The sequence below is a fragment of the Macrotis lagotis genome, chromosome 4 (assembly GCF_037893015.1).
Source record: "Macrotis lagotis isolate mMagLag1 chromosome 4, bilby.v1.9.chrom.fasta, whole genome shotgun sequence".
Lineage (NCBI taxonomy): Eukaryota > Metazoa > Chordata > Mammalia > Peramelemorphia > Peramelidae > Macrotis > Macrotis lagotis.
In genome coordinates, this window is record NC_133661.1 from 69,243,549 (window position 1) to 69,254,082 (window position 10,534).

The window sequence follows — 10,534 nt, forward strand, 5'->3', positions numbered from 1 at the left end:
CAAGAGAACACAGGTGGAGATTCTCTATTTCCACTTTAGGACCCTATACCTTAAGTACACTGACACCTTTCACTAAGCTTGTAGAATTCAAATGTCCAGTCCTCTCTCCTTAGTCCTCATCCATGCTCACAGATCTACCCCCCAAAAGTTACTACCTACTATCAGTGATAGTCCATAAAGCTCTATTGTCCTGAACTGCCAAGTCATTTTACAATATCATCCTTAATTTTAAGAATTATTTTCATCTCTTGCCTCAGAGGACAAAGAATTCTTTTTAAAAGCCCATGTTAAAAAGATTGTTAATAAAAAAAAAATCATAAAAAGCATTAAACCTGCTTGCTGAAACCTTCCAAATGAAATAATGTTTGTAAAGCAAGTTGTATCTGGTTAAAAGGGAATGTAATTGTTCCCTCCCACTCCCCTATTGAATTTCAATTTTCATTTCAATTTTTTTTTTGGTTTTTGCAAGGCAATGGGGTTAAGTGACTTGCCCAACGTCACACAACTAGTATTAAGTGTCTGAGGTCAGATTTGAACTCAGATCCTCCTGACTCCAGGCTAGTGCTCTATCTACTGTGCCACCTAGTTGCCCCTCCCCCATTTAATTTCTTTTTTTTTTTGCAAGGCAAATGGGGTTAAGTGGCTTGCCCAAGGCCTCACAGCTAGGTAATTATTAAGTGTCTGAGGCCAGATTTGAACTCAGGTACTCCTGACTCCAGGGCTGGTGCTCTATCCACCCCATTTAATTTCAAAACAGACTTGCTGGTGGCCCACTCTGATCTCTTGTTCAGTCTGACTTCTTCCTGTGGTTCCTTTGAATCTTATTCTTTCAGACCACCAGAATTCCATAAACACAGACTCTTATCTTGGACAGGATTTCAGAGATCACAGAGTACACCTTATAACTTAACAAGAATCTCTCCTGCAATATACCTAAAAAAGCTTTGCATGCAGACCTTCAGAGAAGGGCACCCACTACCTCAAGACAACCAATGCCACTTCTAAATTTTGGGGTGGGAGGGAGGCAGGAGGAAAGAAATAAGGAGGTTTGGGAAAGGAATAGAGTTTAGAGGGGAAAAATTAATTACCACACTTTGAGGTTAAGATCCAGTTTGAAATATCAAGTAGGCAGTTGGTAATGAAGGGTTGAAGCTCAGATGAGATAACAGGGTTGTATAGGTAGATGGGTGTATCATCAGCAGAGAGATGATAATTAAACTCATGCTGAGAAAGAAAAGTAGAAAGTTCAGGACAGGACCTTCAGAGGTGGAGCCAAGATGGTGGTGCAAAGCTAACTTGCTCCCAGAGCCTTTCCCTACCAAAGATAAATGAAACCTCTACTCTGACACTCACACTACAGATCTCATCAAGAAAAAGAGAAGATTCAAAGTTTTCAACTGCAGACATCGTGGAGGATATTTGATGAAGGTCTCTCTCTTTGGGGGAAAAGGGAAAGAAAAGTCCAAGAGATGGGAGAACAGAGAAAGCCAGCACAAGGCTTTTAGTCACAGGCAATCCAGGTGCCGACAGCTTAATAATAAATGCCGTCCCCTCAGTTAGATAGCAAGACAGTAGGGAGCATCCCATCCCTAAACAAAGTCTGAACCACGAACACTAAGGTAAAAGACAGGGCTGGGTTGGGAACAATCCTCTGTTAAGTCAAAACCTGGATATAAAGGAGGAAACAAACCTCTGCAAAGGCAAGGCCTGGACTGCCTAGGCAACATCTTGGCCAACAACAAGCTAGGGATCAGATCCCAGCCTGAGCAAAATAAAATCTTGGATCTATACTCCATACTCCCAGGAACAGAATTACAACAACAAAAAGGAACAAAAAAGCTAAAAGAGCACTCACTATAGAAAACTACTTCACAGATAAAGATGATAGCAATGCAATGTCTGAAGAAGAAAGCAGCAAAAAAATCACTCCCAGGAGAAATACCAAAAGTCTATAAGTTGGACTCAAATACAAAAGTTCATTGAAGAACTTAAAGAATTTGAAAACCAAAGAAGAGAGGAAGAAGAAAACTGAAAAAAAAGACATAAAAGTCAAGCAGGAAAATTGTGACAAGTTAACCAAAGAAATCAACTCTATCAAATGTAAAAATAACCAACTGGAAAAGGAAACACATTAACTAAATAAAGAAAATAAAATCCTAAAAATTAGAATTGAACAGTTAGAAACTAATGAATCTACAAGACTACAAGATTCCATCAAACAAAATTAAAAGGCTGAAAAGAAATGAAAAACTGTGAAGTCCGTTCTAGGGAAAATGAATGACCTGGAAAACAAATCCTGAAGAGACAATCTATGAATCACTGGACTACTAGGAAGCCTGGACCAACAAAAGAACCTGGAAAACATTATGCAGGAAATTATAAGGGAAAACTGCCCCACTCTACTAGAATAGATAACAGTATAACAATTGGAAGAATCCACAGAACCCCTCTAGAAAGAGAGACCCCAGGATAAAAACTCCAAGGGCCGTAATAGCCAAATTCCAGAGTCCTCAAATAAAAGAGAGAATATTGCAAGGAGCAAGAAGAAAACAATTCAAATACAAAGAGAACACAATCAGACTAACACAGGACCTAGCAGCTTCAACACTGAAGGATCAGGAGAACTGCAATAACATAGTTCGGATTGCTTAAGGGCCTGGGATTACAACCCAGAATATACTATCCTGCAAAATTCAGCATATAGTGTCAAGGAAAAAGATGGCTATTCAATGAAATACAGTACTTCCAGAATTTTCTGACACAAAGACCAGAACTGAACAGAGAATTCAATTGCCAAATACACGACTGAAGAGTTATATTAATAAAAAAAGGTAAACGAAAAAGGGGACTGAAAAAACAAAATTGTATTAAACAAATGTTGGTCCCTAAAAGGGAAGATATAACAATTCTAATTCTTTAGAACTGTACTTCTCTAAGGAAAATTAGAGGGTAGAATAAAACTGAAAGAATGAAACTAAAGGATATGGGTATAATTAGGTCTTGTCTCTCAATTGAAGAGGTCCAAGATCACATTTGTTTGAGACAAAAAGCCCTGAAAAAAAAAGTAGGCGTGTTAACTTTAAGTGTCTTATTATACTTTCATTCACTTTAAACACAAGGTGCTAAGCACCTTGTCTAATGAGGGCATCATAAACTGCAGGATCTGAGACAATGTCTCTGTTACTTACAATCTTTTCTAAAGTTCTCAGTGAGACCCCCCCCACCCCCAGAGCCTCTTAGTACTTAGAGATCTTCAAGATTCTTACAGTTAATTAGATTAATGCTTCACTTAACAAGGGGTTAAGTATCCTGGGGAGGGGGGTGTAAGAAGGAGAGACAATAGGCCTTGGTTTACTTAACTAGGGGTTAAGTACCCTGGGGGTAGGGGGGAGGAGGGTAAAGAGTAAAAGGAAATAGGCCTGGGGAGAGGGGCACAAATAGTTCAAGAAATGATATGGCTTTGGATGATACTTTGGCTTGTGAGGAGGATTGTATTTGAAAGATACTTGAAAAGGGGCAAGGTAAAAAAATGATTATAATTATAATTTGATGCAATTTGAGTCAATGCTGCTTCAAGCAATCAAGTAAATAATCTGTGATATCTTGATAACAATAGGAGCTTATCAAGCAATCAAATAATAAACTGTGATTAATGATACCTGATTAATAATATTAGAGCAACAAGGGAAAAGGCACAAACATTAATAATTTTAGAGGGAAAGAGGGAAAAACGTGAATGCTAAGTAAATTCTGTTCAATAGCTTTAGCCCAGTGAAGGAATAAGATACATTCCCACTTGGGTTGAAAAATCTAACTTAATCTACAGGGCAAAGGGGGACAGGGAATGGGAAAAATAAGGGAAAAAGGGACTAATAAAAGAGAAGGGAAGGTGTAAGTGAAAATAAACTGAAAGTTAAATTTCTAAAAGAAAAGTCAAAGGGGAAAGGTAATAAAATTTTGAGACAAATATAAATGGAAAAAGATAGCATGGAGGGAAATACAGAATTAGTAATCTTAACTGTAAATGTGAATGGGATGAACTTTCCCATAAAACAGAAGCAGATAGCAAAATGGATTAAAAACCAGAATCCTTCAATATGTTATTTACAAGAAACACATTTGAAGCAGAGAGACACACAGAAGGTAAAAGTAAAAGGTTGGAGCAAAATATATTATGCCTCAGGAGAAGTAAAAAAATCTGGGGTAGCTATTCTAATCTCAGATAAAGTAAAAGCAAAAATCAATCTCATTAAAAGGGATAAGGAAAGAAACGACATCTTCTAAAAAGGCACCATTGGTAATGAAGGTATATTGTTACTAACCATGTATGCACCTAGTGGTATAGCATCCATATTCCTACAGGAAAAGCTGAGTGAATTACAAGGAGAATAGACAGCAAAACTTTACTAAAGGAAGACCTCAATATCCCTCTCTCAGAACTAGATAAATCTAACAACAAAATAAACAAGAAGGAAGTTAAGAAGGTGAATGAAATCTTAGGAAACTTAGCTTTGATAGACCCCTGGAGAAAACTTAATGGGGATAGAAAAGAATATACCAGGGCAGCTAGGTGGCATAGTGGATAAAGCCCTGGAGTCAGGAGTACCTGGGTTCAAATCTGGTCTCAGACACTTAATAATTACCTAGCTGTGTGGCCTTGGGCAAGCCACTTAACCCCGTTTGCCTCACAAAAACCTAAAAAAAAATACCTTTTTCTCAGCAATAAATGGCACCTTCACCAAAATTGACCATGTACTAGGGCAAAAAAAAAAAATCCTTAAAAATCAAATGCAGAAAGGCAGAAATAATAAATACATGATTCTCGGACCATGATGCAATAAAAATTACATATAATAAAGGGTCAGGGAAAGATAAACCAAGACCTAATTTGAAATCAAATAACTTTATCTTAAATAATGGGTGAATTAAACAGCTAATAATAGAAATAATCAATAATTATATACAAGAAAATGATAATAATTAGATATCATACCAAAATTTATGGGATGCAGCAAAGGAGTTTTGAGGGGTAACTTTATATCTCTAAATGTGAATAAAATAAAGAAAGAGGAAATCAATGAATTGGTATGCAACTAAAAAAGCTAGAAAAAAAACAAATTAAACAACCCCAATTAAATACCAAATTAGAAATTCTGCAAATCAAGGGAGAGATTAGTAAAATGGAAAGCAAAAAAACCATTGATCTTATAAATAAAACTCAGAGTTGGTTTTATGAAAAAGCCAATAAAATAGACAAACCTTTGGTTAATCTGATTTAAAAAAAGTAAGAAGATAATCAAATTACCAGTATCAAAAATGAAAAGGTTGAACTAATCACCAATGAGGAGGAAATTAAAGAGATAATTTGGAGCTACTTTGCCAAACTATATGCCAATAAATTAGACAACTTGTGTGAAATGGATGAATATTCAAAAATACAAACTGTACAGATTAACAGAAGAGGAAATAAATTACTTAAACAACCTCATTTCAGAAAAAGAAATTGAAGAAACCATCAATAAACTCCCTAAGAAAACAGCTGCAGGTCCAGATGGATTTACAAGTGAATTCTACCAAACATTTAAGGAACAATTAATTCCTATTCTACATAAACTATTTTTTAAAAATAGGAGAGGATGGAGTCCTGCCAAACTCCTTTTATGAAACCAACATGGTGCTGATACCTAAACCATAAAGAACCAAAATAAAGAAAATTATAGACCAATCTCCCTAATGAATATTGATGTAAAAATCTTAAATAAAATTTTAGCAATAAGACTACAGGAAATTATTGCCAGGAAAATACACCATGATCAAGTTGAATTTATACCAAGCAGGCAGGGAGGGTTCAACATTAGGAAAACATTCAACATAATTAAACATATCAATAGTGAAACCAACAGAAATCATATGATCATCTCAATAGATGCTGAAAAAGCCTTTGATAAAATACAACATCCATTCCTATTAAAAACACTAGAAAGTTTAGGGATAAATGGAGTTTTCCTTAAAATAATAAATAATATCTATCTAAAACATCAACAAATATATTTAATGGGAATAAACTCAGAGCATTTCCAATAAATTCAGGGGTGAAACAAGGATGCCCATTATCACCACTACTATTCAATATAGTATTGGAAATGTTAGCTGTAGCAATAAGAGCAGAAAAAGAAATTGAAGGAATCAGAATTGGTATTGAGGAAGCAAAACATTCACTCCTTGCAGATGATATGATGGTATACCTAGAGAACCTGAGAAAATCATCTAAAAAACTCTTTGAAACAATTAACAAATTCAGTAAATTAGCAGGATATAAAATAAACCCACATAAATCATCAGCATTTATATATATATATATATATATATATATATATGTATATATATATATATGAGTAATAAAGCTCAAGAACAAGAGATAGAAAGAGAAAATCCATTTAAAATAACTATAGACAACATTAAATACTTGGGAATCTATCTCTAAGAACCCAGAAACTGTATGAACAGAATTATAAAGTCAGATCTAAATAATTGTAAAAATGTCAAATGTTCATGGTTAGATCAAGCTTTTTTAATAAAAATGACACTTCTACCCAAATTAAATTACTTATTCATTGCCATAGCAATCAAACTACCAAATAACTACTTTACCAAGCTAGAAAAAATAGCAACAAAATTCATCTGGAGCATCAAAAAGGCAAGAATAGCAAGGGAACTGATGGAAACAAAAAATGCAAAGGAAGGTGGCCTAGCTCTACCAGATCTAAAACTATACTATAAAGCAGCAGTCGTCAAAACTGTCTGGTACTAGTTAAGGAGTAGAGTAATGTATCAGTGGATTAAGATAGGTTCAAAAGAAACTGCAATAGGGGCGGCTAGGTGGCGCAGTGGATAGAGCACCAGCCCTGGAATCAGGAGGACCTGAGTTCAAATGTGACCTTAGACATTTAATAATTACCTAGCTTTGTGGCCTTGGGCAAGCCACTTAACCCCATTGCCTTGCAAAAACCTAAAAAGAAAAAGAAACTGCAATAAATGACTACAGCAATCTACTATTTGACAAGCCCAAAGACATCAGCCTCTGGGATAAGAACTCACTATTTGACAAAAATTGTTGGGAAAACTGGAAAATAGTATGGCAAAAATTAGGCATAGATCTACATCTCACATCCTATACCAAAATAAAGTCAAAATAGGTAAGGATTTAGACATAAAGAGTGATACCATAGATAAATTAATAGACCAAAAAAATACTCTATCTATATGATCTATGGAAAAGAGATATATTTATGACCAAACAATAATTAGAGCACATTACAGACTGCAAAATGAATGATTTTGACTATATTAAATCAAAAAAACAGAATTAGAAGGAAAGCAGAAAGGTGGGAAACAATCTTCAAAACCAGGAGTTCTGATAAAGGTCTCATTTCTAAAAATATATAGAGAATTGCATCAAATTTATAAGGTCACAAGTCATTCCCCAATTGATAAACGGTCAGAGGATATGTACAGACAGTTTTCAAATGAAGAAATTAAAGCTATATAAAATCATATGGAAAAAATTCTTCAAATCACTGTTGATTTGAAAAATACAAATTAAAACAGCAATGAGGTGTCACCTCACACCTATTAGATTAGCCCAGATGAGAAAAAGGGAAGATAATCAATGTTGGAGAGGAAGTGGGAGAATTGGGACATTGATGCATTGCTGGTGGAGTTGTAAAAGGATCCAACCTTTCTGGAGAGCAATATGGAACTATGCCCAAAGAGCAATAAAACTGTTCATACCATTTGACCCAGCAATTCCAATTCTAGGACTATATCCAGAAGAAATTGTAAAAAGTGGGAAAAGTCCTACATGTTCCAAAATATTCATAGCAGCTCTTTTGTAGTGGCAAAAAAAATTGGAAATTGAGGGGATACCCATCAATTGGAGACTGGCTAAACAAGTTATGGCACATGAATGCTATGGAATATTATTGTTTATAAGAAAAACCAAAAATGCACAAAAGATAGAGTACCAGCCCTGGAATCAGGAGTACCTGAGTTCAAATCTGACCTTAGACATTTAATAATTACCTAGCTGTGTGGCCTTGGGGGCAAGCCACTTAACCCCATTTGCCTCGCAAAAACCTAAAAAAAAGAAAAAAAGAAACCAAAAATGGTCAGACTCTAGAGAAGCATGAAATGACTTATGGGATCTGATGCTGAATAAAGGGAGTAGAGCCAAGAGAACAATGTACATATCAACTACATTATGAGATGAACAACCTTAATGGAAACAACTCCCCTCAATAGTCCAGAGAGCTTAGACAACTGTATTAGACTGGTAATGATCTATATTATCCCCAACCAGAGGAAGAAAAACAAAACAAAACAAAACAAAAGGAAAAAAAAACACCCCTACTGAATCTGATGAACACTTTATAAAAATTATCTCATATGTATTTCCCTTAATCCTAATTCCTCATGCCAAAAAATTACTCACTTGTAAATATGTTTAACAAAATATGTTTGTAAAATGCTAACCTATTTCCTACTGAGGGGAGGTGGGGTGAGAAAGAAGGGTGGAGGGAAATTTTGTGACTGGGAAATATGCGTATACAAATGGATGAAAACTTTAAAAAAGAAAAAATGTTCAGGAGAGAGACCTGATGAACATCCATAGTCAGAGGACATGAGACCAATGCCTGACTACTTGAGCATATCACTGCCAATTATTTGTTCTACTCCTGTGTGTCTTTTCTCTAGGTTCTGGATATCCCCCATTTGGCCTTGTTTGCCTACTCAGTTGATTCCAGTCATGACTGTTCCCTCCTACATAAACTCCATTTAAAATCTTTTCTTGTGATTTATCAGCCATCCTCAAAATCAATAATTGGGAAATGCATTCCTTTAGTGTTAAATTTTACATTTGCTAGCCAGTGACTAAAATAGATTTAAACAATGATGCAAATGTGGAACATTGGCAAAGATTCTCAGCATCATTCTGGGTTTGTCTGAGACAGGCTAACTTTGAATATTTATACTGACTTTATCATTAAGAGCTGTTTCAAATGCCACTTCTGTGGCTCATTAATTTTGTAACCTTGGACAAATCATCTAACTTAGCCTGTTTCATCCTCTGTAATTGAGGATAATAGTGACCCAGACTTCCTCACAAGATAGAGGCAAAATCATTCATTGATATAAAGTGTAAAATATTAGCAGTAGCAGTCATATTCTTCTAAAGTCTTATACTAGTGTCTCATCATGAACAGAAAATCACAACTTTATGAAACAAAAGTGAAAACCTGGGTTTATTAAAAGAGAAACGTGCATAACTCTATTCAAGTGTGGAGTTTACAAACCAAACAGAAGCCTGCATATTTATGAGATTGCAACAAAGAAGGGTAGTGGGTAAGAACAACCTTTGTATGTTGTTGGAAAGATATTTAAAATATTTTTTTTATAAAAAGAAAGAAATGGGGGTAGCTAGGTAGTGCAGTGGATAGAGCACTGACCTTGGAGTCAGGAGGACTTGAGTTCAAATTCGACCTCAGACGCTTAATTACTTAGCTGGGTGGCCTTGGGCAAGCCACTTAACATCATTTAACTTGCAAAAACCTAAAAAAAAAAAGAGGAGAAGCAGCAATTTCCTAATTAATGGGAGTGGCATGGCCGGAGGAAAAGAGCAGTAGAGATGGGAAAAGGGGAGGAGAAATTATGAATAAGTAAAATGGCAGAAGCAAAATTCTTTTTCCTTGGGAATTACTTAACTATGAAGATATAATCATCTGTTAATCTACAAGAGTCAGTTCAATGGGAACTTCATTCTTGTTTTATACAGGGTCTCTTGCATACTCTGGGTCCAGTGTTTCTGGAAAATGTGAATTCAAAAAGACAAGTTCAGGGGACTCCTTAATACTACTACTATGGCAGAAGAATGACCCTGGGCTCTTGGAGGTTATGCCCTCTGGCAGATACAACCAAGTTGGAAAGGTTATGGGTACAAACCCAGTGATGAATCATATACCCATAGGGTGAAGCTCATTCCACCAATTTAGGGAGATTCAGCATCATCAATCAATCAAAAAGCATGAATTATGTGTCATTTGTGAATTATGTGTCATTTCTTCGCTCCATTCCTACTTTGCAGAATTTTCTCCTCTCTCTAGCAGCCTGGGCATGCCTCTGCCCCTGAGGATTTTTCCTGATTGCTAAATCTGTGGCAGGATCTCATGAGGTGTCCCAGCCATCCATCTCTCCGTGGACTTTTCACCTCCTCCCCTCTTCCAATTACCTTTTTATGTGTTGCCTTCCACAAGGATTTAAAATTCTTGAAGGTAGAGACTGTCTTTTTTGCTTTTAATTGTATTGTATTTAATTGTATTTATCTGTGTTGTAAAGGTGCTTACCTGGACAAATCACTTACCCCATCTTGCCTCAATTTGCTCATCTTAAAATGAACTAGAGAAAGAATGGCAAATCACTCCAGTATCTTTGCCAACTAAATTGATACCTAACCATAGCATACATTTAATGCAACTAG